This window comes from Anastrepha ludens, chromosome 2 (assembly GCF_028408465.1).
Source record: "Anastrepha ludens isolate Willacy chromosome 2, idAnaLude1.1, whole genome shotgun sequence".
Taxonomy (NCBI): domain Eukaryota; kingdom Metazoa; phylum Arthropoda; class Insecta; order Diptera; family Tephritidae; genus Anastrepha; species Anastrepha ludens.
This window is the reverse complement of record NC_071498.1, coordinates 59,803,912-59,825,241: the sequence shown is the minus strand read 5'-3', so window position 1 is coordinate 59,825,241 and position 21,330 is coordinate 59,803,912.

Here is a 21,330-nt window from a genome sequence, read left to right as displayed (position 1 = left end):
TCGAAAATTTCTTTTTTAAACTTTTTAATTTAAACAAAAAAGAAATCTAATAACAAAATTGAAAAAAAAAATACATTTGTGTGAACAAAAAAAAACAACTACAAATTTTAAAAATTTTTTTGGCCTCCATTTCCTTTATATAAGCGTGAGGCGCAACTTTCAAAGAAAAACAAAAAAAAAACGAATTGTCATGTAGTAAGCCGCCAAAGTTGGCAATAATACAAACTACAAATTTTATCAAATCACTCACATACAAGGCAACCACATGCAACCAAAAGTTTCTCAACATCATCACTTTTGATTAATATAAATGTGACAGTGACAAAATTGCGAAGATGACAAGAGCTGCGAATGACTAGAATACAAAATGTTTCTATGCAAGTATGTGTGTAAATAAATTAGAAAGTGGTGTGCTGTGTGCCAACCGTGCAACATGTCAATTTGCATACATATTTGTGCAAAAGCTAAGCATTCACGAGCACCCAACAGCGACTATTGCATTTCTCATGCGTGGATATGTATAATACAGTAAATACGCATTGGTGCAACGAATACTATGATACAACCAACCTGTGCCGCGTGGTGCTACATCCGCAGTAGTGCAAATACTCATAATGACGTGTTGTGATGCTTTGCTGTGGCAACAAACACTTAACCAGTTCCTTTTGTTAGCAGTACGTGTGTGTCTGGTTTTTCTTGTTGTTGCAGCCGCATATTAACGCTTGTTGTTATTGATGTTGCTGATGTGCCAGCTACTTCTGCGCGCCAAACTTCAACGTCTACGCGTGCTGACATTCAAAAGTTTTACAAGTTCCGTGACGTGCTTGCAACAGTGAAGTGCACGAGCGGAAACTTCTCACATTTTCTGTGGCAGTCGCGACATATAGACAATGTGTGTAATGAAAATTTTGAGCTTGCAACAGCTGTACCGTCAACTACTTACGGCCACAATGTCTGGATGTAAGAATGAAGATTTTGTTAGTTTCTATACGCAGTTGACAGTCAAATTTGTTTGCAACCGCGTAATATTTAGATTTCGCATCTGATCGGTTGACATGTTGTCAACATGTTGACTGCTTTTGTTGCTGTTTTCATCCGTTGCACAGTTGGAGTTGTGGTAATGCTAGAGTTTCGCGAATACAGAGAAATAGCGAAGAATTAAATCAACTGTCTGAGCATTTTTCTCTTGCCGATACTTCTGTCTCTGTATCTGTATTTTTCTTGAGGTTTGCTCCGTTTTATTCGATTTAAGCGATTTCTGTTAGAGTTGATATTTACCATACTTGAGATGAGGGTTTAAGGTGTATGTTGTGTTAAGAAAAGATATTATTAATTATCGCCTACACTTCTGTTTGGTGTTTGGTGGAGCTCCTCCTTCTATTTGCTGCATGCATCTTGATGCTGTTCTACAAATAGAGGGGCCTATAGTTTTAAGCCGCCTCCGAACGACAAATGGTCTTTTTTTAATGAGGAACTTTTTCATGACAGGAATACCCTCAGAGGTTTGCCAATGCTTGTTAAGGGGGCGACCGCTATAAGAAAAACTTTTCTAAAATATTGCTGTTTCATGCACGGTGATTCGAGTCTATGCACTCCCGAACGGTAGTCAGCTTCCTGAGTTATGCCGCTTAAATTCATCGGATCAAAAAATTGTTAAGCGCTTATAACTTCTCAATAAAATTTTACAATATTTTTGAAAAATTTTCTTAGTTTGTGTCAAACTTTATGATTTTCTACCCGTGCAAAAGTAATTTAATTTTAAAAATTTTAAATTATTATTTTTTTTTTTGGATTTATTTAATCTAGAAAATATACAAGACTAGCTAGAAAACAAAAATTGATTGTAGATTATTTCAACGAACCAAATTTAGCATTAAGATTTCTTTCCAACAATTATTTGCCGCGGGTAAGTGGTAGGTAAACTTTCAAGCTGCATTCGACAGCACCAAAAGGAGTTTAATATATGTATGCCGCATTGTCTGAATTTGGTATCACGGCAAAACTATTACGGCAATGAAAAATGGCGTTGCAGCGCCGTCAGTATTGGGAAATACCTCTCCGAGACGTTTGGTACCAAATCAGTTTTCAGATAGGATTACTCATAGTATCGCGCCAATTAAGATGAATAAGAAGTAGTAGGATGAATAGTGGATTATTTTCTTGAGACTGCCTACTGCTTTTAAAGTGCCCTCCTTCGAGATTGAGCGTGAAGGAAAAAACATACTTCCGAGGGTAAATCAATGGATCCTCGCGTTATATCGAATACAAGTGTATTCCCTCTAACTCTTAATGGTCTAGCATGGATTGGTAAACACCTAGAACTATAAGATGAAATCGAATAAATAAATTGTAAGCAACGCCTTCAAATTTTTCAGCGTGACCGTCGCGGTATCGTATATAGATAAGTGTAGCATTTTCTAACTTTCCTCGAACGAGAGATGTTTTCAACAAGAGGGTTCTTCAGTATGAGCACTAGAGACCATTTTCCATTCAAACCACGTAGTTTTGCGTATCTTAAGATTTATAAAAAATAATTTTTCAGCTTGTACTGACGCTTATGTGTGAGGGTATGGTGAAAATTGGCAACACTTTCAGTTGAGAAAATTATCAACAATTTACAAAAATGTACAGGGTGCGCCATCTTTTATGTCGATATGAAAACATTGAATAACTTTGAAAAAAAAAACTGATTTATACAAGTCAGGTGATCTGGGGGGAGGGGGGCAGTCGATGTCGCCTCTTTTTGACATTAGACGTTCCGGAAATTTTTGTTGCAGAAATTCAATTGCTGTATTCGCAGTGTGGAATGGCGCACCGTCTTGTAGAAACCAGTGACCGTCTAAACCCTTCTCACGCATTTGCGGGCAGACATAATGAGCCAACATCCATCGATATCGGTTTCTATCGACCGATTCGTTTTCTCGGTAAAAATATGGGTCAATGTTGGTTTTGGCGCAAATGCCGGCCCAAACAGTTACCCGGTCATGCAATGGCGTTTCATGGATCTCGTCTGGAATCTCAGTTCCACAAATGCGGCAATTTTGTTTATTCACGCTGCCAGAGAGGTTAAAATGTGCCTCGCCATACATTAAAATTTGCTTTCAAAAATTGGGTTCAGTGTCACCCATTTGAGCGACTTTTCGGCCATATTCCAAGCGAAGTGTATGATCTGTTGGCAATATTCTTTGTGTCAATTGCACTTTATACGGAAACAAATTTAAATCATCCTCTAAAATGCGCGGCATTGTGGTTTCACTGACCCCAAATGCTAAGCGCGACACTGTCGGTAAACGACGGAAAAGTACGTTTTCTAGATTCGAACTCCTACAGTGCTTACTAGTGGACGCATGGATACACAGCTAAGCATTCTAGGGTTAACTGAGTAGCAGCTGGCCCTCTGGCACACGTAGCATGTACGTTACGGTAGGGTTTCGGTACGAAAATCGTAGTACAATTGAACAAATTTGCCATTTATTTAAGAATATTCAGTCTTGCTGTTGATGCTCCAAATTTCACAATACAACAATAATGTTTGTTTTTGTTACAATAGATGCAGAGCAAATTCCCTCCACTATTTTTTTTTAATACTACCCTAGTTGTAATTCTCTGTCGACAATTCCCTTTACGGTAACAGAGACTCGACTGTAATGGGAATGGATAGCTGTTATTCGACACCTTCGCTGAGCTTCAATTTATCTGGCATTCTTTTTTGATTTGGTAGCGAAAACTGAGCTTTGCGAATAAACACCCAAAAAACAGAACAAAAAAATTATTCTTCTATATTTCTATTCCTATTTTAACGAAAATGTATAAACTTGCTCAATCAATTTCATATTATCGTCATTCAACCGCATCTCCTCCACTTTCGTAATTATGCACGTAATTATTATCTTTTCCAATCACTTAGCGTTATTTATCATAAACTAATTAATATGATGTGACAAACTACCCACCAAGAAGGCAATATTCGTTCACCGCGTAACCTCAAAGCGGCATCTGCTGCCGCTCATTGGGCAGCGCTGACAATTCGGTTTGGGTCCTTGCCAACTATTTAATAACTTAAGCCTATTGGCAGTTGTTATGTTAATAACTTGTCCAACAATACATTTTTCTGTATAATTTTAACACTGTTAAGTTCCAAGCTTTTTCTTTGCTGCTTTACTTGCTTGTTTGTAGGCTGAAGTTATGTTTTATTTTTTTTTGTTGGTGCTCGACGGCCATTGCTGAAATGAGCTGAAACCTGAAGTGTCCTTTCGTTGTCACTGTCTCTTCATTAAATCCTCATTTCGTATCAAATTAAAATGTTAATCAAGTGGCTGGTCACAACAGTGGGCAGGGTGATGAATGGTTAGCTATGCATTTCTCGCTGTGCACTTTTTTTGGTTTCGCTGTTATCTTTATTATTTTCAGTCTTGTTTTTGAATTGAACCACTGAGTAGTAGTACATTTTTTCCAAAAAAATTTAACAAAATTTCACAAATTATTTTTTTATTTTTTTTTTATTTTTTTATATTTTTTTTATATTTATATATATTTTTTATATTTATATATATTTTTTATATTTATTTATAATATTGTAATAAATTATTTATAAAAATAGTTTAATTATATAATAATAAAAAAAAAATTGTATATACTTTTATTTTACAGTAAAAAATAAAAAAAATATATTACAAATTTCTAATAATTCGAAAAAGAATCGAAGATATTTCACTTTAGAGAATTCCATACCAAAATTGTAATTTTTGTTTAATATTTTCAATTGTTTTCAGTTTTTTTCCTATTATACTCAAGCCTACCAATAAACCAATTTTCACTTCCAAAATACTTGGATCATTGGCATGAAGTCGCTCAGGTTAGTTTAGGTTGAACTAGTTGACTCGCAGTCACACATCGTCTATAGCGATATCAGATGCAGTTCATAAGTTATATGTTTTGAAATAGTCCACCCGCATGACGCCTATTTCTATTGCGAATTTAAGGAGACATTTCAAACCTACCACTGAGATATTTTCCAATCCATCAATCTGTGGTTTCCGTAGATATTTTAAGCGTGTTTTGAATAATGAATGAATGAACATCCGCAAAGGAGATGCTCTACAGTTTCCCTTGAGCCCTACTGCCTACATTCGAGATTCCTATCTTATAAGCATACGCTGCTACTGGGCTATGTGCCGTCCGCATGCCCATCATAGTTCTACAATCTCTTCATGTTAGCGATTTTTTTGTTTGTTTGTCGAAGCAACTAGCAAGTACAGCGTTCAGACAACATTAAGATCATTTTACTTCTATCTGGTTCCTTTTTTAATTTTCTTTGAATCTACCCGACCTCCAAAGAAATCTAAGTAGATCTTGTGGTGCCAAAGAGCCAAAGTGGTGGCTTGTTAACACAGCAGTGTCAAAGGCCTCAAGCCTGATTCCAGCGAAGGCCGGGCAGATGCAAAGAAAGTGGTCCGCGTCTTATCCTCCTCTCCACATAGAAAGTGGCCTATCATCAGTCCAACCAGCTGCCTACAATCCCTTCTGCTTAATGACAGGTGAATCTGCGACAGTCACTCGGACATGACAGGTAACATCAGTTTTGCCTATCTGCAGCTTCCCTCAGCCTACTAAGCTCGCTTATGGGTTGCTAACCGTAGCTTTGACGGCTACAGAAGGAAGTGGCAGAACGGACTCCGGGTAAAAAAAGTTAGCCTAAGAGCCCATCTTAGCTAAATTGGTAGAGGTCTCGTTACTCATGTCAAAGGATCCATGCTAGTATCAGGATATTATGTCTACCGAAATCGTTTAGTCCTGAAATACAGGACTAAACTTCCCTTGAAGTTTTTAGAGGTTTGTCTAAGGCCATGAGCGCAGCTTTGCTGTCGCTGCAGATACATACACATCTGTCTCTCAACCTGCTTTCCATAATAAAGTTTATTCCCTCTTGAATAGCATACACCACCGCTTGAAATACAGATCCGTACATTGCAAAGCAAACTGTAGTTTTGACCCGCTGGATTCCACGTGGACACCTGAGTCGCAACCGTGCTTGGACTTGAAACCATCCGAGAAAAGGCGAAAATAGTATTTGCCGGACCCTTTTTCAGAATTTGACCACAATTAATGTTAGTGATAATATTAGTCGAGTATGACTATGATCGTCATGCTTACACAGGGTCTTAACATTTCTACAAGTGGACAAGCTCTCCCATTTTGTCGCAAATTTTCTGATCGTATTTTCTTCCAGTTCGTTGTATAATGTTCGTATTGGCTTTCGTATTTTCTTGACGAAATCCAAGGTATATATAGATACCCCGGTTTTCGCTATATCATCTAGTTCCTCATGGCCTAGGTTAGGTTAGGTTGAAGCGGTTGTCCCGTGGGACACACTCAGGCTCATAGCCGTTGTGATGCCACGTGGGGAGCTTGTCCCTATCTCTCCTAAATCCAGTGTGTGTTATTCAAAAATTAAAAAATATCTCTGATTTCTATGGAACCGAGGTCTTCTAACTCATTAAAAAATTGTCTACCCAGAATGGTAAACCTGCGTCTGGATAGAGCAGAGCAGTGGTACAGTAGGTGCGAGATTGTGTCTTCATCGTCCTCATCTACACAACTTCTACAGAAGTCATGTGTTTGCACACCCATCCTTTGGGCGTGTCTACCTATTAGGCAGCGCCCCGTTATGACTGAGATCAATGTGCTAAGACTGTATTTATTTTGGCTTAGAAGAGATTCTGTGCGTTTAGCATTTAGAGTCGGCCACAGTTGACGGGCGATTTTGCAGGTGGCTTCATTACGCCATCTTTCGGTTGCTTTCTTTACAATTTCTTCTAGGATGAGTAGCTTACATGTTTGTAAGGGTATCCCTATGTCATTATCTATGTGCTCGTCAGACAATTTAGTGCCGAGTCTTGCTAGTTCATCGGCTCTACAGTTACCGTCAATGTCGCGATGGCCAGGAACCCATGTTACCTTTAGGTGAAATGACTCAGCCATCTCGTTAAGAGATGTGCGGCATTTCATGGCTACCTTGGAGGTTGTCGACTGTTTTGGGAGGGATTTTATCGCCGCTTGGCTATCAGTGAAAATGTAGATATCATTTCCGGATATCGCATCACACTGTATCAATGTCGCGGCTTTTATTATTGGCATCAGTTCAGCCTGAAAGACACTACAGTAGTCGGGGAGCCGAAAACTGAAGGAGATCCCCAGATGTTCGGAATATACACCTCCGCCCACCCTGCCCTCGAGCTTTGAGCCATCTGTGTATACATGGATGGTCTCGCCCTCTCTCACGTCGTCCCGTTCCCTTGAGGGTCGTAAACGATGTAATGGCAAGTATAGGCGGGAGTGCATAGTCCACCAGTCCGGGAAGCCGCAAAGTGCCAGCCAGGATTTAACCGTGACCAAAATCCGTGTTCGACCACTTGTTTAGAGTGTTCAGCTTTATTGCCGAACTGCGTGCGTTATATATTGCCTGCAGATCTACCGAAAGGAGGTTTAATGTCGCATATAATGCTTTCGATGGTGAGGCTGACATGGCGCCGGTTATCAGAACAGATGTTAGTCTTTGCACCTTGTCAAGTTTCTTGATGTTCACACCCTTCTGAAGGGCATCCCACCATATTACAATACCATAGTAGAGAATTGACCTAACCACTGCTGTGTAGAGCCAATATATCATTCTGGGTTCCAATCCCCATTTCTTCCCAATAAGCCTTCCGCAGGAGTACATTGCGGTCATAGCTTTACGTGCTCTGTCTGCGACTGTGAGCCCCCAATTTAGCTTCCTATCTAGTATAGGTCCTAGATATTTTGCCCTTTATATTACTCTAAGTGGTTTCCCTCCTAGGAATATTTGTTGAAGAGCAGGTGTTTTGTGTTTCTACTAAAAAGTATCAGTTCCGTTTTTTCCGGATTTACTTCTAGTCCTCGACTTTTACACCAAAGTGATAGTCTGTTGAGAGATCTTTGTTGGAGGTCACATAATGTTGGAAGATGTTTCCCCGAGATTGCTATTACAATATCATCGGAATATGAGATTATTTTACCTCCAATTTTTTCAAGTTCAATTTCTTGTAGAAGATTATTGACAGTTATGTTCCACAGAAGTATCTCCACTTACCCCACCTTGGGGTGTACCCCTGATCGGAAATTTTTTAACAAATGTGTCATCTAAATTTGCGCTTATCGTTCGCCCAGTTAGCATTCGTTCTATAAACGAGACTATTGCATTGCTTACTCCCATTTCCGTTAGCGAAGTGGTAATTGCTTAAGGATATATGTTATTGAAGGCACCCTCGATGTCTAGAAAGGCAGTGATTAGGCTATAAATCAATAGAAATGTCGCTTACAATTCGCTGTCAAGCTTGCTACTGTATCTGTGTTCTAAATAACGATCTTGGAGGTTGTACTAAGTAATCCAATTGTTTTAATGGCTGCCTGACTACGAGTATCTATAAAAAAGTTTTACTTAAATCTGATCCCAGTAGTATTAGAAGCACACTGCAGTAATCTGGAAGCTTATACGACTTTTTAGGTCTAACTCTGGACAATATATCCCGGTGCCTACTTAACTAAAAATTTTAGTTATTTTGTCCTCATTTAGACCCAGTCCTGCCTGATGTTCCCACTGCTGAACCGATCTGAGAGTCGAAATGTTACTGATGGTTCTACAGTATTTCCGCGTTACTACTATGCTAATGTTATCCGAATATTAGCTATTAGCTTTTTGGGGCCTTCCCACCAAATAAAATCGTTCAGAGATGCTCGCAAAATATGGAGGTGAGTGGTTTCTTGTCATGCCTGTGGAACAACTCTCTCCGCTGGTGTGTAATTCTTATTTAAACATTGTGTGAAAAGTCTTACTCATATACATCATCGTAAATTTAATACATTCACTTTGCTGTCAATTTTCTTAATTAATCAAATAAACAAATCTCATTATGTAGAATAAATTTCGATTTCGCTTTATGTAAAATTGACTGAGTGACTGACTTTGGCGATAACAAAACCACAAATTGGGTTAAGCGAGTAAATAGACCAAATCATTGCAAGAAAAACAACCTACACAGCAATAGAAAAACAAGAAAAAGTAAAATCAAAATACAAAACAAAAAAAAGTGAGAGCGAAAATATATCTGCACCCACACAGACAGATAGATAGACATTAAAACTTGTGGCAAGAAGACAAAAGACAAGTTGCGTACAATTACACCAAACCTAATTTAACTTTTACCAGTCGAATCAACCAAAATTTGAATTCGGAGCTGCAGGATAAATGGGAAATGAGAAAATGAGGTCGAATAGCTAGGAAATTGGTGTGAGGAAATTAAATGCAATGGCACATTCTTCAATTTAAGTAGTAGAAGGTAAGAAGTGATTGAAAAGGAGGACATGGAAGAAGCAGAGCACGTCTGACCGACAAGTCAAACATGAGCCAAACAATATTTGAATAATAAATTAGTTTTACGCTCTTGTAAAAACCAAAAAAAAAACTAATAAAAGAAACAAAAAAAGCAGAAAAACATAAAAACAACATCAGAGAACAACAAATATAAAAGAATTCAGCGTTGTGGGTGATGTATGGAAGAATTGCTTGTAGCGGGTGTTTTTTTTTTCGTAATAGAATTAGAACTTTCGGAGTGCGCAGATGTAAGTCTCCGTGCATGAAACATACATTGATATAAAAAGTGCTTTCTTATAGCATTGACAGAAAACGTTTTTTTCTTATAGCAGTCGCCACTCAGTAGGCAATGGCAAACCTCCTACCATGAAAAACCTCCTCATCAAAAGCCATCTGCCATTTGGAGTTGGCGTAAAACGGTAGGTCTCTTTACATTAAGACACAAACCACAATTAGGAGGAACTTGGCCACAACTTTAAACCAAAATCCAAAATAAAAAATGATTATACATCGTCCCCTTAGTATAACAATAGCCTATGTGCTCATAGGCTATTACTTTTTTATTGAATGTTTGGATTCTCCATCGTCGATTTTATATGTGGTCAAAATTTTGTCAAATTCTAGTTCCACAAAGTGGGTCAAAACGTCATTCAAAAAATAATAAATATTTACAGACATAACTATATTTGAATGAGAGCTACTTTCGTCAAAAAGTTTGAAATTCATTTTCTCAAAACATCAAAAAATTTATAGGCTATTTTAATACTAAGGGGACGACATCTATCTCAGGTTCTTCTGGTGAACTCTCGGTCCACTTTTGAATGACTTTTTTGAATAAATCTGGTGCACTTTAGGTCACCAATTGTTGCTGTTTCGTTATTGTCTCATTTTTTTGTTTTGTTAACTACTGCACTCCTCCACCAGACAATCTCAATCTTAGGTAAGGTTAGACGAGTTGGTTTTGCAAAAGAGTTCTTTCGGTGGCTACAGAGTTATCTGACGTGCCTACAAAAGATGTCCTAAGTCCAATACTTTCACAACCTTCAAAAATTGTGTTATTTTCGTGATTTCAATCAGGCACTCCAGCGAGACTGTGCTTAAATAGTACAAGTCCTCAACGCAGTGGGGTCTTGGAATTCTCAAGCGTTTTTCATTGCTTTCTTGAAAGTGTGGCGCTTTTGAAAATGAAGTCAGGATTGCATTCCACCTTTTCTGTACCTCATCTTTATATTAACTGTTCGCTATGGAAATAGCAAGCGTTTCTCCCTGCGAAGTGTAGCGCAATTGAAAACAAATAATTTTATATAAGTTCTATAGGAAATCGTTGCGTAGCGCCCCGAGTCTGTTGGCCCTATAGCCTATAACTCCGTGTTCATTATTTTTCACGTAAAATCCACATATTTGGTTTTGAGAGCAACAGAAAGTTCAATGTTGTTCATTCATCGAAAGCTGGAAAGAAAATAAATGCTCAAATTTATCCCCTTACTCCTACATTGTAAGCCTCTATGGATATTTAGGTATTCAAAAGGGTTCTTCAATTGCCTATTGGAGACGGCATGTGGACGCTAGCTCCCGCTATTTCTGGGATAATATCAAGACGCGCACCATAAATTGGAGTAGATGCTTCTCCTAAATATCTTTTAAAAAAGTACATAAAAGTACAAAAAAAAAACACATAGCCAATTTGCCACTCATGAGAAAATTCCAGATATGACATAAATTCATTTTTGATATCTGCGCAGGTATATTTAAACAGTTAGGACCATGATCGGCCATAAAAGAAAAATTCAAGTGGCTTTAAATTTCATAAGCTCGAAGGGGAGTTTAGGTTAGTTTTTATGGTATGGAGATTCAGGTGCAATGGAGTGAAAATTTGAAGGAGCTACAGAATTGCGCTGATTGTAGAAACTTTTCTTCTTTGCTGACGCCTTTGAGTGTTTAAAAAATTAATAAATAAATAATTGGCACATACACTTCTGTTAGGTATTTAGCCGAGTTCCTCCTCCTATTAGTGGTGTGCGTCTTGATGTTGTTCTACAAAAGGAGGGACCTACAGTTTTAAGCCGACTCCGAACGGCAAATTGTTTTTATGAGGATCTTTTTGGTGGCAGAAATACACTCGGAGGTTTGCCATTACCTGCCGTGGCGCTGCCGCTATTAGTAACAAATTTTTCTATTATTTGGTGTTCATGCTCGGAGTCTCCTCCCTACACACTCTCGAAAGGTAGTCAAGTACCAACCCATTCGGTTACGGCGAGGATTTACTTTCACTTAGAGTGCACAAGACCACAGCAGCAAAATAAAATTTTCAAAAATAAATGCGATTATTGAGTCATTTGAAGCGGCACTCTATTATTCCAAAACTTAATTGTATAAAAAACTGTGTACTGAAATTGTTTTTGAAAATTCTGACTAAAAATTTCTGTTTCATAACAGAATATTACTATGAGGTTTTGCTATCGCCTGCTGAACTTAAAGAAATTTGAACCACCTCCTGCCCAAGCAGATCGAGGGTCGCATCTGATAGCTCAGTAGAGTTTCTGACAAACCAATGTCCATGTATAATAGAAGTACAAGCTGCTCAGCAATCTTTGATCGTGTTCGCGAAAATAAGACTTCACATTAGCATTATTTCAAACTCGACAGCTACAAAGAGCACTCATCACCTGCAATGTCTCTCTTGTAAGTGAGCTACTACTCAAATTTTCCCACTTTAACTTCATCAACAAAGCTTCATCTATATGATGCCAAAGTTCCAGCAGACCTATGGAAACCCCCTGTGCAAGTAGCGTAGCTTTTGTAATAAGAAAAAAATGTAGGCAGTCAAATAACTAAATAACCCCAAAGAGCAAAGCTTACATTTGTAATTGGGTGCTTCTGTGTTTTTTTCTTTTTTTTGTTTGCTTGTTTTGCAGCACCGCTTGTTATTGTAAAAAAGAAGTTTTAGGTGCGCTAGCCCGATAGCTATGCAAGTGTTGCATGAATTTTTTTTCCCATATGTACCTTTCTTTAACTTTTGCTGTTCTCTCTCCAGTATTTCTTGTAGTTTGGTGTTTGTGTTTCTTTTTTCAAATCAAAACTGTACTACATACCAAATGAGGCATACGGAACTCTGCATTCTATGCCGTTCTGCTATCCTCCGCTTCACATAATCGTACTTTACTTCTAAGGCATAGACACAGGTACGTAAGGTATTTAGGCAGCTTCAACTCCAACTCAAAGTGAGAATACTCCTTTTATGTGCTTAATAGTACATTGTTTCCCAGAAATTATTGCATCATTGCCTACTATTTTATTTCATTGCAATACAAATTTACTAAGGCTTACTTATTTTCTTTTCTTTTCAATCTGTACTACTTTTAGTTTAACCTGCTTCAATAACCAGACCGTAATTGTGTCACTGTTTCCATTTACCACGCGGCAACTCGAACTTTTCGCATGCAAAGAGTGGTTGTTGCTCTTCGATTACGCTATTCATGGGACGAGAGCGTAAAACAAGAGTTGGTTGTCGTAAAAGGCGACTAAAATCGACTCCTATTTGTCTTTTTTTTCCGTGGATGAGAATACGTGCTCTGCGCTTTCTATTGTATTGTTAAGCTTGGACAGAACGGAATGTCCTCTATATTAAATCAATGGAGCTACTCAAGAAACATCCGAGATCGCTCAATACTTGGGTTAAATAATGGTCAACGTTTTCGTATCTTCTAGTTCCCTATTGGCTAATTTTGGGGATAAGTCTTTATGTCCAACGTCCGCTAATAGACGAGTCCCATCTGCTTCAAATTTTTCTAACGAATGCGTTCTGCAGCTTTCTCTTCAGTTGTTGGCTTTACTCTTTGTCCATCATAAAGTTGTCCCATTTCGAGCACAAGAGAATTTTCCAGCGATGACGCAAACCGCGTCCTCTGATACGGCCCTGTAAGCGCAGGCGATTCTTAGTGCATTTCGTCGGTGCGCCTCAGCCACATTTGATGGTTTAGCCCCTGCAGCAGCATACAATATGACTGAATCCATCATCCTTGACAGGAGGTACCGTCTGGCGTCTTACGCTTCGCCTAGACTTGGAAGAATTATTGTAAGAGCACCGTTTTCGACCGATTCTTTGGATTCCACAGTTGCTAAATGTTGCTTAAAGCTAAGCTATGCATCAATCATTACTCCTAGGTAACTTTATTTCCTCTTCCGACAGTATTTCGTGGCCACCTATCCGCAGTTTATTAAACTTTGTTTTCCTTTGCGCAGTCTCGAGTACCGCTTCTTTTTTTGTATTGTCAACTTCAGCCGCGCTGCAGAGAGCTAGAACTAGACTCTATATGCTGCCTACTCAGATTACAGAGGTTTACTACCCCAGCCCGATCGCAATCTGTTGCCGATCCAGTATGCCATAAGCAGGATCTTAATGAAATCAATTCTGAGGGCCCGCAAACCGCACTGTCACATTGTCATCAGCCGCTCCTAATATGGAGAACAGTCACTAGCCAGGTAGCCGCCCACTATGAGTCAGACGCCACTTTTTCATGTTCACCATCGTACGTTGTATGGTGAAGGGTACATTTATTTGTAAAAGGCGATGTCGACTCGCCTTTGACACAGAAACCTCATCGAAACAGCTAGCTTTTATACCGCGCCATTGTCGGGGGTTACTTGTTTGTCAAGATTTTTTCGCAACTAACCTGCTACTACAGGTTGTCCGGCTATCCACAATCTGCTGACTTCCACGGTAGCTTAGATCCCAGCTGAGTCGATTGATCACTAGACAATGTGTACCTCCACTCCTCAGCTTCTTAGTTGTAAGCATTAACTCAGCGATAATGCTGATCGAAACAGGCACAGAAATTGCTTGAGCCCATGGGAGCACTGTCGTTAGGTTAGGTAGTGATGCTTGCCCAGAGAGTAGGGCCCACTTGGACGAAAAAAGTTTGGTTCATCCTTTGTGATACCATTGCAAGAGGGTGAAGGAAAAAAGAGGCGAAAAGGAAGGGATGGGGAATGGTGAGTGTTTGTGGATTACGAACGGTGACTAGTCTGCGGTTGTGTTAACCTCTCCTCTTTGTTATCAACACCTGCTATATCAGCCGGCGCAGAAAAGAAGTGAGAACCAAGATGCTTGAATCTTAGTCCCGCGAAAGCTGGGCAGCTAAGGAGCAGGTGCTGAGATGATTCCACCTCATCGTCCATACAGCTGACGCAAAAAGGACTCGAAGTAATTCCAAGTCTCACGGCATGTATACCTTGCGGACAGTGCCCCGTGAGGATGCCCACGAAATTTGAGAGATGACATTTTGTCATCCCCAGGATATCCCTCGAACGCCTCCTATCCAAACGTGGCCAGAAGGACTTCGCGACCCTACACGTTCGTGTACTCGCCCAGCGCTCCCTGAGTTGGTGCAGAGCCCTTCCTTCCAGGAGTAGAGCGCAGGTTGTCAAGGGGATCCCGATCCTCTCCTTTCGCGGGCACATTACCTCACAGGTCCCTTGTCTGGCCAGCTCGTCGGTTTCGCAGTTTCCTGCAATGTCACTGTCACCAGGTACCTAAATTATCTTTATGTCGAAGAATTCTGATGCAATCGAGAGGGAGACCAGGCATTCTCTGACCAGCTTCAAATGCACCATAATAGAGCCGAGGGCCCTAATAGCCGCTTGGCTATCGGAGTAAATATTTACCTTCTTAACAGTTATTACGCAAGTAAGTAGCCAGGCAGCTGCTTCTTTAATTGCGGCCACCTCTGCTTGGAACACACTGCAGTGATCCGGTAGCCTGAATTTGAGTTTGATGGGGAGCTCTTTGCAGAATACTCCTCCTCCAACTCTACCGTCCAGCTTCGAGCCATCCGGGAACAGGTTAACAAGGCCCTGTCCCCAGGTGTTGCCCCCGGTCCACTCCTCCCTTGGTGGAATATGGGTGGAGAAAGTTCCGCTTGGACTTAGCGAAGGCACACACTGATCCGTCGACGAGGGGATGAACTCAAAGTTTCTGAGGATGCTTGAGTGCCCATATGTGAGATTGAGCTTATAGCCCAAGCCCCTCAGCCTGATTGCGGTACGTGCAGCGGCAATTCTGCCTGCGATGTTTATAGGTACCACATTTAACATTACATTAAGCGCCAGAGTAGGAGTAGTTCGAAGCGCCCCACTGATTCCAATGAGTGTAGACCTCTGGACTCTCTCTAGCTTTTTAACTGATGTCGTCCTCTCCAGTGAGTTCCACCAGACAATGACTCCATATAACAAGATTGGCTTTATTATGGTATTATAGAGCCAAAATACAACTCTAGGCGAGAGGCTCCATCTTTTGCCAATAGCACCCTTGCACCCATACAAGGCGATTGTTGCCTTCCTTACTCTCTCCTCAATGTTGAGCTTCCACGTTAGCTTACTGTCAAGGATTATACCTAGGTACTTCACCTTGTCTGAAAGCACCAGCGGAAAAAACCAAGGGTTTTTAGTAAGAAAGATGAGAGACTGATTGGCCTAAAATCCTTAGGGGAGACATGTGAGCTCTTGCCAGCCTTGGGTATGAACACCATCCTCACAGCCCTCCAAGATCCCGGTATATAGCCCCTGGCTATGCAGCTCGCATAGATAGGGCTCAGCCAGCGGCATGACACCACTACAGATTTCTGCACTACAGATTTCTGCAGTTGGGCAGGTATGATGCCATCAGGACCAGGTGACTTGAAGGGCCCGAAGGAGCCAAGCGGTGCTCATCCAGCAGCCAGCCCCGGTTCTGAAGACAGATTGGTGTACTTCCCATGTTGGTGCTGCTAGATACCGGATTCGTTGGAAAATGAGCGTCGAGAAGCAGCTCTAGTGATTTCTCGCCGCTCATCGCCCAACGTCCCGATTCATCCCTCTTTCGTTTGAATCTTGAAGACTCATGACAGCCCTCCACGCTTCCACAGAAGCTCATCCAAGAGTCCCTCTTGGCCTTCCTAATTTCCTATTTATAGATTCCAAGTCCTACTTTATACAGTTCCCATCCTGAGGGAGACTTAATTCTTTTAGCCCTATTAAAGAGGCGTCTACACGAGGCCCTAAGCTCAGAAAGCTCTGCTGTCCACCAAGGTGGTTTCTTCTTCTTAGGGAGCGTTCTAAGTGGACAGGAGCTTTTGAGAGCCTTATTACAAGCTGAAGTGAAGATCTCCACAGATCATCGATCGCTCCCTGCGAGAGATCTAAATTTTCCCTGGGTGCTTCGGGGAGAAGGTTCAGCAGATTCCTGCCGTAAGTATCCCAGTCCGTTCTCCTCAGATTCCTGTAGGAGGGTCTTTCTGGACGAGTTCCAGTGAGAGAAAATTTAATATACCTGTGATCCGAGAAGGAGTGGGTGTTAAGCACCCTCCAATCGGAAATTCGGTTCAACAGTGAGGAGGAGGCCAGAGTAAGATCCAGCACCTTTTCCCTGGTTGCGGTAATGAAAGTGGGGCCCTTACCCCTATTGCAAATAAACAAATCTTCGTTTAAAATAAAATCAAAAAGTGACTAACCTCTTGTATTTATGTTGGAACTTCCCCAACAGGTATGGTGGGAGTTTGCATCTGTCGCAATTGTACTAAAATATATTGACGAAGTTGGGCTCAGAAAAATACTCTGGATATATGAAGGTGGCACAATAGACCTTTCAGGTCGCAGAATCCTCCTAAACCCCCTCATAATTATAACCGACTAATATCAGTTTTAGCCCACCTGTGGTCTCTCTAGGGTTTTTGGTCAGTCCTGGTATGTTACCAGCAGCTTTTCTTTCATTTTACCCTTAGTTCTGTCGGCTGGCGATTTGAAAATTTTGTTGAGGCTCTGTACTTCAGACGTTCATGTTGTATGTCAGATAAGTAACCTTTTACTTTCAAACGCAAGTCAATAATATCAGGCGTGATGCCATTATAGAACAGCCAGGTGCATGCAGATTATCATAGTGGGCAGACAGACAAAGGCAGGGTCGACTGTTGGATATCAGCTAGCAGCGCGCAGTGGCTGACTGTATCGAAAACCTTCGACAGGTCCAACACTAGGGTAGTCCTCTCGCAGGGGAGCTTTTGGTTAAGTCCGCGATTGACCTGAGTATTTATGGCGGTGAGTTCTGTGTAGTACTGTGCACTCTACGGAAGCCATGTTGATGTGCAGCTGAGGTCAGCTGTTTTGAGAAGAGTTTTTCGTATTTTCCCTTTGTTAGATCGGGAGGTTTGAACTTATGCCTGAAAATGAGAAAGCTGGATAGCAAATGCGTGGTCTTCATAGATTTTGTGCGGTATATTCAAAACATATACAAAGTATTAAGATTTCTACGAAAGTGGCATACATCTCAATTTGTTGCCCGCAATGGGGTCTCGCGCAAATGGAAAGTGTCATACGAAGATTTTCTTTACTTAATCTGCCTTTACTAAGTTTTCTTCGAACTGATCTTTCTTATTTCCTCTGTTATCCTTTGCCTATTGCTAGTATATCTGCTTCCTTTATGCTTAAAATTATTTCCGGTAAAGTTACTTTCGAAAAACTCACATAAAGTAGAAACCATCTATGACGACACGTGAATGTATGTTGATATTATTTGTATATTTAGTTTTAATTTGGATGGAAACTAAAACGAGGATCCGCTCATTCCGGACAACGCAGTGTTGTGAGTTTCCGCGTTATAACTAATATAAATTCCCGCAATTTAATTATAACATCTCGTACATAGTAAACAGTTGAAAGAAAACTAAACGAATATTATATCCATTTGCTTATTTTACCCCTTAACCCATCGCTAACAGCCAACTAGTACTGACCTCTCATCATCTCCCACTAGTCACGCGGTTTCAAAGCGCGTGCAACTTCACTTCAGAGTTAACAAAGTCATTCATTAAAGTTTAACTAAATTTTCCTTCATGAAAGCTTAAAATAAAATAATTCAAATAAAGAAAATTAGTGGCAAGAGCTACAAATATGCCGAGCAAAGTGGCTCACAAAGTCCTAAACAAACAAAAAACGCCAGGAAAGGAGTTAGTCACCAGCTGCCGAAGCTGACTTATTAAGTTGGTTGCATGGCTGCTTTGCTCTCTTCTGCGCTGTGCTATGCTGTAGTGTATTGTCTTGTGTTTAATTAATTTTGCTCAAATGAAATGTAGTTAACAAATCAACAACAACAACAACAACTCTACCAAAAAGCGAAAAAGTGTCAGAAAACCAAAGCAAACAAAAAATAAGCGCAACATAAAGCAGATATTCGCAAAAACGCGGACCAAAGAAGATTGCCGAAGTTTGAGAAATGTGCAGATTAGGATAAATTCATACATACATACATATTTACATACATATACATACAAATATACGAGCAAGTCACTGAACAATACATACACACCAACAGCCAATGTTGACCCACGCGGTTCTGGGGCTCGACTACAGCTGCAAGCAGCATAATTAGGCTGCACTCTTGGATGCTGGAGGCGTTGACAAAAATTCCATTTGTCCATTTGCATGAATTAATTAGCGAAAAGTTGGTCAAGAAACAAAGTCGGTCTACAGCCAATCCGGCAAAAAAGGGGCAGAGTTAGTTGGTCAACATATCCAGTGATGTACGAAAGATGGCGCAAAAAGAACGCGATGAATAAATGCGCAAATCTATGCAAATTTAAATTACATTGCCTAAATATTATAATTGGAATAGTAGCTAAAATGTTTAAGGGAATAGTTGTCAGTAGCCTGGCTGCGGTGAATATGAATTCATTGATTGAACCAAGGCAGTAAACAGTGGAACTTTACAAAGAGTTGAAGTTGCAAAAGTAGTTTGAAATTAAAATTGTTTGTGCATTACGAAATTTTCTAATTATTTTTCGATGTAATTGAAACAAATTTGTTTACGAAAACTTCCTAATGGTAAAACAACTTATTAGCATGTTTGTGGTAAATCCAAAACTTTGGATAAAATTTTGCAGAAAGTGATGCACAAAGGAGGAGAAGTTATGGAGGTGATATTGCTTTCATAGATGGGCACTTTGGATTATCAATAAAATTGCAGTAAAGAGCTGTTTAAAATATTTTGATGACAGATTACTTTGAATAGGAATAAAATAAATATCATAAAATAACAGCATTTCTTGTTTGGTTTTACCACCCCTATGCCAAATCCCATCAGCTTATGTACATGCAGTTTCTGGGATATCGCCAAGTGACGGTCTTGGCTTAAAGATAATGAGAGAGATTATAAAAATTGAATACCTGGAGAACCTGCTAACCGCTCAAAATAGCTGATACATCAAATTAAATAAATTTAATGAAATTTTATATTTTTCGTTCTTGCCTCATTTTTAATTAAAATTAATCGTTTACATGTTATTTACAAAGTTAAAAAAAATATCTTTTGTAAAAAAAATGGTATGAAAATCTTTGTGGTCGGTGTAGTCGAATCGGGGGCGCATGACTCGCAGCCGGTAGTGTATGGTTCGGGAATATTTCTGCCATGAAAATACGTCTGATAAAAAAACCGTCCGCTTGCATAAAACCATTGGTGGAACAAAGAAAAAGAGGTGTGGAAATTATACAAGGTCGCGCAAAATTAATCAGCCTATCGGAAAGGCATCGTAGGTCAATCATAATAGGCATTTTTGAACAAGGCAGCTGCAGTATTCAAACAGACAAGCAATGGAGCGCTGTACTTATCAAAAGCATGGAAGAATTGTGTGGATTTTATTATTATTTTTTAAAGGTTTTTAGTACTCATTTCTCATATCTAGAAAAATTTCAAGAATAAATTAAAAAAAAACTCTGCATTGATATAAAATAATTTCGCTTCGGAAAAGAATTTTAGAACTTAGCATATCAACATTAGTCGATTTTCCAGTAACAAGTTACTAAAGTGGAAAACTGTTATTAAATATAGTTTTATAATTGAAATTTATTAAAAATAATTTATTTTGCACTTTTCTGCTAATGAAAAAAAAAACTTCGGAAAATTTTAGTTTGTTCATTGGTTGACAATTTCTATCAGCCTCTGCAAGACTCAGACTTTTTCTACACGCGTAGACTCCTGCACAGAGAACCACTACTAACGAACAATGAGCAATTTCAAAATATTGGGTTGGCAGCTAAATATTGGGTTGGCAGTTGAATAGTTTGGGTTTGCAGATGTAGTCAAATATAAAACACATTTTGTTATTTCATAGTTGGCAATTGAGCTGTCAATCGGTAAAAAAAGTTGTTTGACCGGTTGCGTAGTTTTTGTTTGGCGTTCGTTAAAAAATAGAAAATCAAAAGAAACATTTTCGTAATATTTTGCTTTTTTTCCGCAAAGGGAAAACCGCATCGCAAACTCATAAAAAGTTATGTGATGTTTCTAGTGACGAAGCCTTAAAAAAACGGCAGTGTCAAAATTGATTTGCCAAATTTCGTTCGGATTGTCACAGTACAACACGTGAGATTGCAGAGAAGCTTCATGTATCGCATACATGCATTGAAAATCACTTAAAACAACTTGGCTATGATCAACAACTCGAAACATGGGTTCCTCACGAATTGAAAGAAACGCATTTAACAGGTGCGATTTGCTAAAGGAACGCAATGAAAATGATCCATTTTTAAAACGACTGACGATGAAAAATGCGTTATGAACAACAATATCAAGCGGAAAAGATCGCGCGGCAGGCCAGGTGAACTCACTGAAACAACATCAAAAGCTGGTATTCATCAAAAGAAGATATCTCCACAGAAACCAAAATGGCTTATCAGTTTATTAGGCAAAAAATCACGCAATATCGCCATAATTGCTCCGGCCGTCTGCGGCGTAGCGCCATCTTGCCAAAACGAAATGTGTGTACTGAAGGCAGGATATTTCAAAAATTCGTATGTATAAGTTTATTTAAGTTATTTTCCTTCATTATTTTCAATGTCTTCCCAACGTTTAGGCAAATTTTTAATTCCCTGCTCAAAATTTTTTTTTGTCCTTGGAGCCAAAATACGTTTCGATA